The sequence below is a fragment of the Phaseolus vulgaris genome, chromosome 8, assembly GCF_000499845.2.
Source record: "Phaseolus vulgaris cultivar G19833 chromosome 8, P. vulgaris v2.0, whole genome shotgun sequence".
In the NCBI taxonomy this organism is placed as follows: domain Eukaryota; kingdom Viridiplantae; phylum Streptophyta; class Magnoliopsida; order Fabales; family Fabaceae; genus Phaseolus; species Phaseolus vulgaris.
In genome coordinates this window covers 38,978,911-38,993,395 of record NC_023752.2, presented here as the reverse complement: position 1 = coordinate 38,993,395, position 14,485 = coordinate 38,978,911, and positions in this window count along the sequence as shown.

Here is a 14,485-nt window from a genome sequence, read left to right as displayed (position 1 = left end):
GCTGGATCCGACGGAGGATAGGAAGATAAAGAAGAACTCCAGCAAGTTCACCATAATAGATGGCGAGCTGTATAGGTTTGGGTTTACACACGCACTCCTAGAATGTGTGCACGGAGAAAAATGCACTAGAATCATGGCTGAGTTCCATGAAGGGATATGTGGAAGTCATGTCGGGGGTCGAGCTCTGGCTGCAAGAACTCTCCGTGCAGGTTATTACTGGCCAACGATGAGGGAGGATTGCAAGAAGTATGCACAGTGCTGCAAGCAATGTCAGCAACACGCCGATTGGCTCAAAGCGCCTCCAGAAGAGTTAAAGTCAATTTACAGCCCTTGGCCATTTCATATGTGGGGAATTGACATTCTGGGACCTTTCCCATTGGCGATCAGGCAGATGAAGTACTTGGTGGCGATTGAATACTTCACCAAGTGGATCGAAGCAGAACCAGTAGCCCAGATCACCGCACACAAGATTGAGAGCTTTGTATGTGTTCCGGCCGGTTGACCTGGGTCGTCTTTATGAGTGGCTTGTCCCCACGAGCTAGAGCACCTTCGTTCTGCCTTGTCTACGAGTACCTGAAAAAGAAGAACAAAGGGGCGCCCTCGCGACCGTTTGCACTCCGACGATCAAGTCAGCTAGCGAGAAACACCAAAGTGACTAGAAACTGTATGATTATCTCAATGACTGGAACTGTGTTGCCCTAATTGCCTTGTGCTCACAGCTGCGTGTGCCGTCAAGAACAACTAGGGTTTAGTGCTCTGTATAACTATGAAAGCGTACCTTACTAGGGCACTTCGTGCCCTTTATATAGGTGAAAACTAGGGTTTACCTCTGCGTTGCTTGCTATTATCTAGGGTTCCTTGGAGAAGGTCCTTGCGCCGCTATCTTTAGGATCTTAGCGTATCCGGCCCATGGACTTCCCTTATCTGGAGTGCAATGTATAACCTTGCGGCCACTTGGGCTTTAACTTAAGCGTCGTATCTCTTGCGCTATGTTGACTATGTTGACTATACGGCGACTATGTTGACTTCTTGACCACCTACCTTTTTCTTGTCCACGTCATCACACCCGATGACCTGGACAGTACAGTATGGAAGAACATCGTGTGCCGGTTTGGTGTGCCTAAGCGCCTGGTGTCAGACAATGGGACTCAGTTTGCAAGTCACCTACTGAAGAAGCTGTGCGAAGAGGTGGGAATTCAGCAGGTGTTTGCATCCGTCGAGCACCCTCAGACAAATGGCCAAGTAGAGTCCGCCAATTGGGTGTTGCTAAGAGGCTTGAAGAGAAGGCTAGAGAAAGCCAAGGGATCGTGGGCTGAAGAGGTGCCCCGCATAGTTTGGGCGTACCACACCACCGAGCAGTCAGGAACCCACGAGACCCCGTTTAGCTTGGTCTATGGATGTGATGCAATGATTCCAGTGGAAATCCAGGAGAGCTCGCCAAGATTTCAGAATTTCGTGGCGGAAGACTCAAACGAAGAAAGAAGGTTGAATCTGGATTTGCTGGATGAGGTCAGGGAGGAGGCAAGGGTAAAGGCTGAGGCAGTGAAAAGGAGGATTGAGCGAAGGTACAACTCGAAGGTGATGCCAAGGCAGTTTAGAGAGGGCGACCTGGTGATGAGGAAGGCCCACCAGTACGAGATGGAAAACAAGTTATCGCCTAAGTGGACAGGACCATCCAGAATAACCGAGGCACTCGGGAACGGCGCCTACCGCTTAGAAACGTTGGAAGGAGGGGCGATTCCTCGCACTTGGAATGCCACACACCTCAAGTTATATTACAGTTAAAGCTTTGTAAGTAAAAACGAACATGAAGAGATTTGCAAGCTTTCTGTTAAAACAGTTTGAATGGGGCACTCTTTTTTCCCTAAGGAGGGTTTTTAATGAGGCCACCCAATAAAGAAGAGTTTTCAAAGTTTAAAGTTTCTAAGATTGCATGCTTGTTGTTTCGAAAGTTTTAGAAAAAAAAGACCTTATCACTCGTACGTGATTTAAGGCAAGTTCAAAGTTATGTTGCATGCTCTCGGTTAAAATTTTAAAGTCCCCATCGTTTTTCGGGGGTTGGTGGCATCAGATAAAGTTTTAAAGTCCTCATCGTCTTACGACGATCGAAGGCACCAGTAATGATTAAAGACCTCAACGCTCTCGTGCGTCTTCAGGCGAGAAAGATAAAGACCTCCTCGCCGTCGAGCGAGTGCAGGCGAGAAAGAGAAAAAGTCCCCAGTGCATCCAGGGGGGAGGAGATGTACACCCTGGGCAAGTTGAGGCACCAGATAAAGTCCTTCTCGCCGTCGAGCGAGTTCAGGCCAGATAAAGTCCTTCTCGCCGTCGAGCGAGTTCAGGCAAGAGAAAGTCCTTCTCTCCGTCGAGCGAGTTCAGGCAAGAGAAAGTCCTTCTCGCCGTCGAGCGAGTTCAGGCGAGAAAAAGTCCTTCTCACCTCAGAGTGAGTTCAGGCAAGATGAACTGAAAAGTCAGGGGTGTTCGTGACCTTAAACGGCGGGAAGGGAAGGAAAACGCCTTTCCCCCTTTGAGTGAAACATCAATATTGACTTAGTAAGACCAGAGAAAACTTCCACCCCTGTAGGCGGTGTGAGGGCAGATAAAATCCTTTTCGTCCCGAACGAGTTCAGGTATGGCGTGAAGGGTGAAAGAGGTTTAAGAGATAGCTAAGGTAGGTTCAAAGAGAGCACCTCGCTATCCAGTTCTTTGTTCTGAAACTCAGGGAGGTAGAGAAGGATCCGAAAGGCGCCTCTACCCCCAGATGAGGGGACAGTAGCCAAGTTATGAAAGCAAAAAAAGCTTATATCGCCAGAACTCTATGACGATCAGAAGAATTGTAGGCGATGACAGGAGTAAAGGCTAGCCTTGCCGGGTAGATCAGGTAAACTGTATTGTGATACAAGTTTAAGTTAAAACCTGCTGCCTAGTAAGTAACTTATTGCCTTAAGTTTGCAAGTTACGTTAATGCCATCGCTTGAAGGTTAATAAGTTGCTCAAGTTTTACTTCGAGTTAACAGTTTGATAAATTGTTATAAGATTAACTATTTGCTCGAGTTCAAAGCAGCGAGTGAACGGTTAAGCCCGAGGAATCGCTACGGCGTCGGGCGGTGGAGCATATCGCCTCTGAAGGAGAGGTGTGCGAGAAGCGCACCAGCGTGGTACCTTCGCGCCCGAGAGCGCAAACGCGGGCTCAGCCCGTCAGGGTCAATGAGACCACGACGGGGAGGAAAAAGCCAAAGGGGAGACGCCCCTATGAGACCAGGAAACCCCAGCCCAGGGGTCCAGCAGGAGGGGATCGCCCAGTCAGAGAGAGGGCGAGACTGGCGAGGTACAACTTTGTGGTGGAGCTGAAGGACCTGATCGCCGTGCCTAATATAACTGAGAGGCTAAGGCGACCGGCGAAAACTGACAAGGTGTTGGGGCCACGGAAAGACTCCTGGTGCGAGTTCCACGAGGCTTTCGGCCATCACATTGACAACTGTCTCTCATTGGGTTATCAGCTTGATGAGCTGGTGAAGAGCGGGTTTCTGAAGGATTACGTCGCAGAACCCGCCGCGACCGCCGCCCTGCCGGCGCCAACAGAGGAGCAAGCACACGAGATGCCTGTACTTGGCGAGGTCCACACCATTGCTGGAGGTTTTTCCGGCGGGGGACCCACCGCCTCCCAGCGGAAGAAATACGCGAGGGGGGTCAATTCAATCGAAGAGAGAATCTCAGGTGAGCCATGGGAGTCGGACCTCGTGTTCACGAGAGGAGATCTCCGAGATGTGGTACCCCACGACAACGACCCCGTTGTCATCTCAGTCGTCACAGCCGGAAGAAAGGTGCATAGGGTTCTGGTTGATCAGGGAAGTTCAGCAGATGTCATGTTCTTGTCGACTTTCAACAAGCTGCGCTTGTCCCCTGACCTTCTGAGGCCCTACACAGGCTGCCTATATGGGTTCGCAGACAACCAAGTGGAAGTCCGAGGCTACTTGGAACTGCGGACGACGTTCACAGATGGGGAAGCCTCGCGCACCGAAAGCATACGATACTTGGTCGTGAACGCTCATTCCGCCTACAACATCTTGTTGGGGAGACCGGCGCTGAATAGGCTCAATGCGGTATCCTCCACACGGCATATGAAGATGAAACTACCAGACCTTAGCGGCAAGGTCATAGTTATCAAGTCGGATCAGGAGGAAGCGCGGAAGTGTTATGAAAACAGCTTAAAATCGAAGAAGAGCGTGTTCATGGTGTTTAAACGACCGCCAAGTGTCGACGCGACGATGATAGAGGCAACGCCCTCCGGGTCAACGCCTGTTGAGGCCACGCCCGAGGTAGATACACTGATGGAGGAGAGACCTGACGATACGGTGCCCGTGGAAGAGGTGGCGCCCATTCAGGGTAATAGTGGGGATCAACAGGCGGCTAACACCGTGGAGAGGGAGATTGGCGGCAAGACGTTTAAACTAGGGCGTCTGCTGAGCCAAGAAGAACAGGAGGCGGTGGCAGAGGTGATCTCATGCCACTTGGACGCCTTTGCGTGGTCTGCCTCGGACATGCCTGGCATCGACCCTGATTTCTTATGCCATCACCTCAGCATGGACGCCACGGTTCGCCCCGTGCGCCAAAGGAGGAGAAAGTTCAATGAAGAGAGGCAGCTGGTAGTACGCGAAGAAACGCAGAAGCTGTTGAGGGCTGGCCACATCAGGGAAATCCAATACCCCGAGTGGCTAGCCAACGTCGTTCTAGTAAAGAAGGCGAATGGGAAGTGGAGAATGTGCGTGGACTTCACATACTTAAACAAGGCGTGCCCGAAGGACTCGTCCCCGCTGCCCAGCATTGACGCGTTAGTAGATAGCGCCTCCGGCAGCAAGGTGCTAAGTTTCCTAGACGCTTTTTCAGGGTACAACCAGATTAAAATGCACCCGAGAGACGAAAACAAAACCGCATTCATGACGGAAACCAGCAGTTATTGTTACAAGGTGATCCCTTTCGGCTTGAAAAATGCGGGCGCCACCTACCAAAGGCTGATGGACAAGGTCCTAGCACCTATGTTAGGAAGAAACGTATACGCCTACGTGGATGATATGGTAGTGGCATCGAAGGATAGGGCACAGCATGTGGCTGACTTGGAGGAATTATTTGTCACTATATCCAAGTACCGGCTCAAACTAAACCCCAAGAAGTGTGTCTTTGGGGTGGAGGCTGGGAGGTTCCTAGGTTTCATGCTCACGGAGAGGGGGATAGAGGCGAATCCCGACAAATGCGCAGCGATCATCGCCATGCGTAGCCCGACGTCAGTAAAGGAGGTACAGCAGCTGACGGGGCGGATGGCGGCGCTCTCGAGGTTCATTTCTGCCGGAGGAGAGAAGGGGCACCCATATTTCCAGTGCCTTAAGAGGAATAGTCGTTTCGCATGGACGGATGAATGCGAAGCGGCTTTCGTCAAGCTAAAAGAATACATGGCGGCGCCACCGGTCCTCTGCAGACCGGTAGAGGGCGTGCCTCTCCGACTGTATTTCACGGTGACGGAACGAGCTATCAGCTCTGTGCTAGTCCAAGAACAGGACCAGATTCAAAGACCTATCTACTTCGTAAGCAAGGCCCTACAAGGTGCGAAGATGAGGTACCAGGCATTGGAGAAGGCAGCGCTGGCGGTGGTGTTTTCCGCCAGCAGGCTTCGTCATTACTTCCACAGCTTCACGGTGGCAGTGATGACCAACCTCCCCATACAGAAGGTACTGCAGAAGCCCGATGTGGCTGGAAGGATGGTGCGCTGGGCGGTGGAACTTTCAGAATTCGACATCCAGTATGAGCCCAGAGGATACATCAAAGGGCAGGTATATGCAGATTTCGTTGCAGAACTTTCGCCTGGAGGCGAACAGGAGGCGGAGGCAGGCTCGCAGTGGTCGCTCTCAGTGGACGGCTCTTCCAACCAGCAAGGAAGTGGTGCGGGAATAGTCTTGGAAGGACCAGACGGTGTACTGATCGAGCAGGCCCTGCGCTTCGCTTTCAAAGCCAACAATAATCAGGCTGAGTATGAAGCCCTGATTGCAGGAATGCTTTTAGCCAAAGAGATGGGCGCGCGGAACCTCTTAGTGAAGAGTGACTCTCAACTAGTTACAAGGCAAGTGTTGGGTGAGTTTCAGGCGAAAGACCCGCAGATGGCAGCATATTTAAGGTATGTCGAATCGCTAAGAGGAGCCTTCAGTGCTCTTGAACTGGTGCATGTCCCAAGGGAGCAGAATGCCAGAGCTGACCTGCTCGCCAAGCTGGCCAGCTCAGGCAAGGGGGGCAGGCAGAGGACTGTAATCCAAGAGACGCTTAAGGCTCCGAGGAAATTCATAGAGGATAACAGGGTGGATGTCCTCCACATAAACGCCGCGGGAGGAAGGCCAAGAAGTCATCGTTCCTTGACTCAGGATACGTTGAAGGCACCTCACATTAGTGTATACACGGACACGCCCGAAGGAGGGAGGCGAGCGCAGATGCATGTTTTAGCCGAAGGAGACACCTGGATGACCCCCTACAGGCGGTACCTGGCGGATGGGGTTCTCCCAATGGAGCCTGAAGAAGGTAAGAAGGTTAAGAGAAATGCGGCAAGGTACACCCTGATAGACGGAGTGTTGTTCATACACGGTTTCACTCACCCTATCTTAACATGCGTAAGCGGCGACGAGTGTACCAGGATAATGACGGAGCTTCACGAAGGCGTTTGTGGGAGCCATGTAGGCGGAAGGTCCTTAGCTTCTAAGGTGGTGCGCGCAGGGTTTTATTGGCCAACAGTAAAGGAAGATTGCGTGCGACACGCCCAGCGTTGTAAGCAATGCCAAAAACACGCAGACTGGCACAAGGCGCCGCCAGAGGAGCTGCGATCCATATACAGCCCATGGCCTTTCCATACCTGGGGGATCGACATCCTAGGCTCGTTTCCGTTGGCGATAAGGCAGATGAAGTACTTGATCGTCGCCATCGAGTACTTCACCAAGTGGATAGAGGCGGAGCCCGTGGCCCAGATCACTGCGCACAAAGTCCAACATTTTGTGTGGAAGAACATTGTGTGCCGCTTTAGCGTGCCTAGACGCTTGATATCCGATAACGGGACCCAGTTTGCCAGTCAGCAGTTGAGAAACCTATGTGCTGAAGTAGGCATCAAGCAGGTGTTCGCATCAGTTGAACACCCCCAGACTAATGGGCAGGTAGAGTCAGCAAACAGAGTTTTGCTGAGAGGGCTAAAGAGAAGGCTGGAAAAGGCCAAAGGAGCATGGGCGGAGGAGGTGCCAAGGATCGTGTGGGCATACCACACCACGCCCCAATCTTCCACCATGGAGACGCCTTTCAGCTTGGTGTATGGGTCGGACGCGATGAGATTCACGAAAGCTCACCACGTTTCCAAAACTTCGTGGCGGAAGAAACCAACGAAGAAAGGCGGGTGAACCTGGACCTACTGGACGAAGCCAGGGAGGAAGCCAGAATAAAGGCCGAAGCAGTGAAGAGAAGAGTAGAGCGACAATACAGCTCTAAGGTAAAGCCACGGCAGTTTCAGATTGGCGACCTAGTTATGAGGAAGGCTCATCCATACGAGCTGGAGAATAAGCTGTCTCCCAAGTGGACCGGACCCTTCAGAATTACCGAGGCTAAGGGCAACGGTTCCTACAACCTAGAGACCTTGGAGGGGGGGCCCATCCCACGCAGCTGGAATGCAGCCAACTTAAAATTTTATTTTAGTTGACTTATGTAAGCAGCCATGTAAAAATTTAGTCGAAGGGGACACTCTTTTTCCCTCTCGGGGTTTTTTTAATGAGGTCACTCGAATAAAAGAAAAAAAACAAGTTTGAGAAAAAGCCGTGCATTGGTTTTCAGCCTTTACTTTTCTCCGTTTGAAGTAGTGTGAGGCGTCGCCAAGTCAAGGCGTCGCCTAGGTGAAGGCGTCGCCAAGAGAGAAGGCGTCGCCTAGGTGAAGGCATCGCCGAGAGAGAAGGTGTCGCCAAGAAAGAAGGCGCCGCCAAGAGAGAAGATGTCGCCAAAAAGACAGGTGTCGCCTGAGTACAGGCGCCGTGGAGGAACATGAAGAAGGAAAAGCGCACAATATACGAAACGTATGCAAAGTAAAGCGGTTTTGCAAAAAATCAAGTATGGTATAGAAAAGTTGATGTTACAGGCAATGTTCGATACAAATGAGCGTAATACGGTTAGGGCAAATATCACAACTCATGCAAAATACAAACAAGCCACTTCTCAGTGGCCATCGGAGTCAGCACTGGAGGAAGACGAAGCCTTGATCCCAGCCCGCAGAGCTCGGGTGAGTCGTGTCCTCCTCTCTTGGTTTATTTTCGAACCTGCACCAAGGGAGATAAATGCGTCAGAGACACCATGAAGCAAGACATGCACAGATAGAAAGCGATAAAGGCCGAAGTTTCTAAGGCAGTGACTCATACATATGTACTTTTCGAGAGTTCCAGCGTTGAACTCCAAGCTGATCAAAGTGGGGGAGTCAAAACTTCCCGCCTCAGCAAGAATCCGGCAAGCCACCTGGTCATTCGGGGCCACCTTCTTGAAGGGTTTGGTTTTGAGAACCCTCGCCTCCCTCACCCAATACAGTGGAAAACCATCCAGGGCGTTGGGGACGAGGTCAGTGCAGCAGATCTTGAAGAACCGGCCTTTCCACCCGGTGAATGAGTTTTGAAAGGGTGTTAGGAGAACTCTCCCAGGAACGTTACTGAGAGTTACCCAGAGGTTGTGCCTTTGCCTCTTCACCTCAAAGAAGTGAAGAAAGAGGTCAACCGAGGGCGCACAACCCAGAAACCCGAAGAGGATGTCAAAGGCTTTGACAAAGGCCCAGCTGTTGGGGTATAACTGGGCTGGAGCGGCATTGATCTCCGTCAGCAGTTCCTTCTCGAACCGGGAGAAGGGCAGGTGCACGCCGATGGTCTTGAAAACCACCTGGTAAAAGTAGAAGAAGGGGACCCCTTCGTTGGCCCGCTCGTCTCCACATACTGGCTCCCCTAGAGTGCAAGGGAGCACAGCAATGTCGTCATCATGCCTCCTCGCGAAGGCGCGGTGATCATAAGAGCATGAATCCCCTTTGTGTTCCCTTATTGCCCTGGTGGCGAGTAAACACGAGCATTCGTCAAGAAGCTCACTCGAAGCCCAAGGGTACAGGTCCTTGGGATTGACCATGGGAGAAGTAGCATGAGAGGACATTCTTTAACAAGATCAGGGATTGTCGAAGGCGTATGACTCGCCGGTAACGCAAGAGTCGAGCGATGGTGGGAGCGAACGCTGGAAGAACCCTTCGCGAGAGGAGAAAGGGTGCAAGAAGAAAGGGTGCAAGAAGAGAGAGTGTAAGTAGGTTAGGAAGAGTGCAGAAATGATGAAGAGTTAAATAAAGCGGTTAGAGCGCCAAACGACGCAAGTAGAAGTATTGCAATTAGAGCATTAAACGACGCGAAGGGATGCACCGCACGATCGAGCCACGTGGCAGAAGATGAAAGGATGGCCCTGACACCGCTGGTTAAACTCAGAAAACGTCGTATCAATAGAATATCCAGTGGTACTGTTCCGTCCGGTTGACCGGGACGTCTTCGTGCGCGACCTTAACTGTCAACTAGGGACTCCTTCCCACTGATTGCCTGTGGATTCCTGCAAAAAAGAGGACAAAGAGGCGCCCTAGCGGCTGTTGGCACTCCGACGCTCAAGTCAGCCAGCAAGAAACACCAAAACTGTTCACCTCCGTCTCTGAGCACCGCGTATGGTACTCTGAGGGTGGTAAGAAATAACTGTGTACTGTGTATCTGTGTTCTCTCTCTCAGGCAAAGATATTCCCCAGTCCCTTGTTCGTAACTAATGAAGCACGAGCAAGCAACTAGAGAGCTCTGGTAAATTTGCAGAAAGTTCGAACCCCTTTTCCAACATTCTCTGCGCTATTTAAACTACCCAAGCATTTAAAGCGCCTTATAGCGCTTTTAATCACAAACGTAACGCACTCATTAAAGCGTTTAATTAGAAAACGTAGCGCATTTAAGACGTTGAAACGCTCGGGAGCCATTATAGTACCTGAATGCTCGAAAGGGAAACCGTATTGAATGACTTTTAATTACCTGGCACCTGACTAAGGGGTGTTTCTATTCTGGCATGGCTATCGTACACGTGGAGGGCCTCACGACACCATGACCCCATCTGGGGGCGTTTCTGCGTGTGAGTCCTCCTGCTTGGGAGTGCTACTGCGCTAGGGGTGACTTTTTGGGTGCCAACTCATGCCCCCAAGTATCTAGTCACTTACTTTGAGAGCGTATCTGCCTTCCTCTCGTACCCTGCACCCGGTGCCCCTGGGCGTGACCTTCCTCTTGAGTCGTATCTGTCCCACAGGCGTCTCTGGGGCGGCAGGAGCACTTCACGAGTCAGGCTGCCCTACACTGGTACTATTACTATGGCCTTGAAGCCACCTTTTATTTCTCTTTATCACTGCCCCGGGTTATCGGGACCTGAGGCCTCCCCACGGCGTCACTCCCTCCATGGTCTTTCCTACCCATGGGTATCGGGGAACCACACCGTGATTGCCTTGCTTTAGCACTGTTTGATCTGGCGACGCCCTGGTTGGGCGACGCCTTTACCTAGGCGACGCCTTGCCTTGGCGACGCTTCCTCTTGGCGTCTCTCCACCTAGGCGACGCCTTGCGTTGACTTTGACTCCACAGCCGTTGACTTTGACTTTGACTTAGTCAACGCCCGGATACGGGACGGTACACAAGCCCCCCAGTCTTAAGCTGAAGACTTGTCTTCAGCGTAAAGACTAAAGCCTCGCCCACGCCGTCCACGTGCCATTCTGATGACGTGTCATTCCCTGCTGACTCAACAATTCTCGAATTGTTGACGTGACGCTCTCTGAACCCTAGGAGCGCTCTTACTGATTGATTTGACCTCCTCTGAAACGATGATGATAACACCTTTTGGGCTACCCTTGATCGTGTGCCTCGTGGCCCTCCCATGACACTCCAAGAGGAAAGGGGCGAAGGCGCCGAATCTGTCTCGCCTCCACCGCCGGCAGAAGCCATTGCTTCCCATGCTTCTGTCGCTGTCGCTGTCGCCCCTGACTTCATCGCCATCCCTCCTCCGATTATGCATCTAATGAGGGGCTTCAGTGGCGGGACTCTGCCAGAGGGCACCGACAGGAAGGAAGGCATGCCCTTCTACTTGGGGGCCTTCTTGGCGGTGGCCCTTGAATGGCGCGCCCAGGCCAGAAACGCGGTCATGCAAGCTCAAACTCTCCAGGCCTTGGAAACAAAGGCGACTACTCTGGAGGAGGAAATGAGGACCCTGGGGCGCCAGAACGAAACTTACCAAACCTCTCTGAAGCAAGCGCAAGAGTCCAAAGCAGAAACTGAGAGGCAACTGGCAGAGGCGTTGGAGATCCAGGCTGGCTTTTTTACTCGTGAAGTCGCCCTCCAAGTCCAGGTAACGGGCCTTCAGGAATTGCTCAAAGCTGATGCAGAAATTCAAAAGGACCTGAAGGACCGTTGCCGTGAGCAGGCTGACAAGACGGAGCGGATGGAGGGGGAAATGGCCACACAGGCCAAAGCTATGAGGGTCCACCCTGTTGTCTTCCACGAATCTACACGGAGCTTTGAGGGTCTCCTGGATCACTGTCCTCTGTCTACCCCCCTTGCCTGAGCTGGCCAGCTTTGCAAGCAGGTCAGCTCTGGCATTCTGCTCCCTCGGGACATGTATCAGCTCAAGAGCATTGAATGCTCCCTTCAACAACTGGACGTATTTCAGATACGCCGCCATCTGTGGGTCCTTCGCCTGGAACTCACCCGACACCTGCCCCGTAATCAGCTGGGAGTCGCTCTTCACCAAAAGGTTCTGTGCGCCCATCTCCTTGGCCAGGAGCATTCCCGCTATCAGGGCTTCATATTCTGCCTGATTGTTGCTTGCCTTGAAAGCAAAGCGCAGGGCCTACTCGATCAGTATGCCGTCGGGTCCCTCCAAGACTATTCCCGCACCGCTCCCTTGTTGGTTGGAAGAGCCATCAACCGAGAGCAGCCACTGCGAACTCGCCTCCACCTCCTGCTCACCTCCGGGCGACAGTTCCGCTATAAAATCTGCGTACACCTGTCCTTTGATGGATCCTCTAGGCTCGTACTGGATGTCGAATTCTGACAGCTCCACCGCCCAGCGCACCATTCTTCCTGCCACATCGGGTTTCTACAGCACTTTCTGTATAGGGAGGTTGGTCATCACCACCACCGTAAAGCTGTGGAAGTAATGACGGAGCCTCCTGGCAGAAAATACTACCGCCAGCGCCGCCTTCTCTAGCGCTTGGTACCTTGTCTCAGCTCCCTGTAAGGCCTTGCTTACGAAATAGATGGGCTTCTGATTCTGGTCCTGCTCTTGGACCAACACGGAACTGATGGGCCGCTCCGTTACAGTAAAATATAACCGGAGGGGCACGCCCGCTATCGGTTTGCAGAGGACCGGTGGCGTCGCCAGGTACTCCTTCAGCTTAATGAAAGTCGTTTCACATTCATCAGTCCATGCAAAGCGACTGTTTCTCTTGAGGCACTGGAAATACGGGTGCCCCTTCTCTCCTCCGGCGGAAACAAACCTCGTGAACGCCGCCATCCGCCCTGTCAGCTGTTGCACCTCCTTTACCGACGTCGGGCTCCGCATGGCGATAATAGCCGCACATTTATCGGGGTTCGCCTCTATCCCCCTCTCGGTGAGCAGAAAACCAAAGAACTTACCGGCCTCTACCCCGAAAACACACTTCTCGGGGTTCAACTTGAGGCGGTACTTGGATATTGTGTTGAACAACTCCTCCAGGTCCGCCATGTGCTGCACCCTATTCTGCGACGCCACCACCATGTCGTCTACATAGGCGTACACATTCCTCCCAAGCATTGGCGCCAGGACCTTGTCCATTAGCCTCTGGTATGTGGCGCCTGCATTTTTCAGCCCGAAGGGCATCACCTTATAGTAGTAACTGCATGTCTCAGTCATGAATGCAGTCTTGCTCTCGTCTCTTGGGTGCATCTTGATTTGGTTGTACCCTGAAAAGGCGTCCAGGAAACTCAGCACCTTGCTGCCGGACGCACTGTCTACCAAGGCGTCGATGCTGGGCAGCGGATACGAGTCCTTTGGGCATGCCTTGTTCAGGTCCGTGAAGTCAACACACATCCTCCACTTTCCGTTCGCCTTTTTCACCAAGACGACGTTGGCGAGCCACTCAGGGTATTGAATTTCCCTGATGTGGCCAGCACTCAGCAGCTTCTACGTTTCGTCTTTCACCACCTGTTGTCGTTCCTCATTGAACTTTCTCCTTCTCTGACGCACGGGGCGGACCGTGGCGTCCATGCTGAGGTGGTGACACAGGAAATCGGGGTCGATGCCCGGCATATCCGAGGCGGACCATGCGAAGGCATCCAGGTGGCGCGAAATCACTTCTGCCACCCCTTCCTGTTCTTCTGGGCTGAGCGAACTTCCTAACTTTAAAGTCTTGCCGCCAATCTCCCTTTCTACGGCGTTAGCCGCGGGCCGCTCCCTGCTATCATCTTCGACGGGCGCCGCCTCTTCCACGGGCGCCGCGTCGTCAGGGCCTTCCTCCATAGGCACATCTGCTTCGGGCATCGCCCTCTCCGCTATGGCCTCTTCAGGCGTCGACCCGGCGGGCGTCGCCTCAATCATCGTCGTGTCCGCGCTCGGCGGACGTTCATACACCATGAACACGCCTCTCTTCGTTTTCAGGCTGTTTTCATAGCATTTCCTTGCCTCCTCCTGGTCTGACCTGATGACTATCACCTGGCCATTGAGGTCCGGCAGCTTCATCTTCATGTGGCGTGTGGAGGACACCGCGTTCAGACGGTTTAACGCCTGTCTGCCCAGCAAAATATTGTAGGCGGAGTTGGCGTTCACGACCAGGTACCGGATGCTTTCGGTACGGGAGGCCTCTCCGTCTGTGAACGTAGTCCTCAACTCCAGGTACCCCCGGACTTCCACCTGGTTATCCCCGAACCCATACAGGCACCCCGTATAGGGACTCAACAGATCGGGGGACAGCCGTAACTTGTTAAAGGTCGACAGAAACATGACGTCTGCCGAACTTCCTTGGTCGACAAGCACTCTGTGCACCTTCCTTCCGGCTGTGACGACTGAGATGACAACGGGGTCGTTGTCGTGGGGTACCACATCTCGGAGGTCTCTTCTTGTGAACACGATATCCGACTCCCACGGCTCCCCTGAGAGCCTCTCTTCAATCAAATTCACCCCCCTCACGTATTTCTTCCGCTGGGAGGCGGTGGGTCCCCCGCCGGAAAAACCTCCAACAATGGTGTGGACCTCGCCAAGCACAGGCATCTCGTGTGCTGGTTCATCCGCCTGCGGCGGCGACAAGGTGGTAGTCGTCGCGGGCTCCGCGACGTAGTCCTTCAAAAACCCAGTCCTCACCAGCTCATCTAGCTGGTAGCCCAACGACAGGCAATTGTCAATGTGGTGCCCGAAAGCCTCGT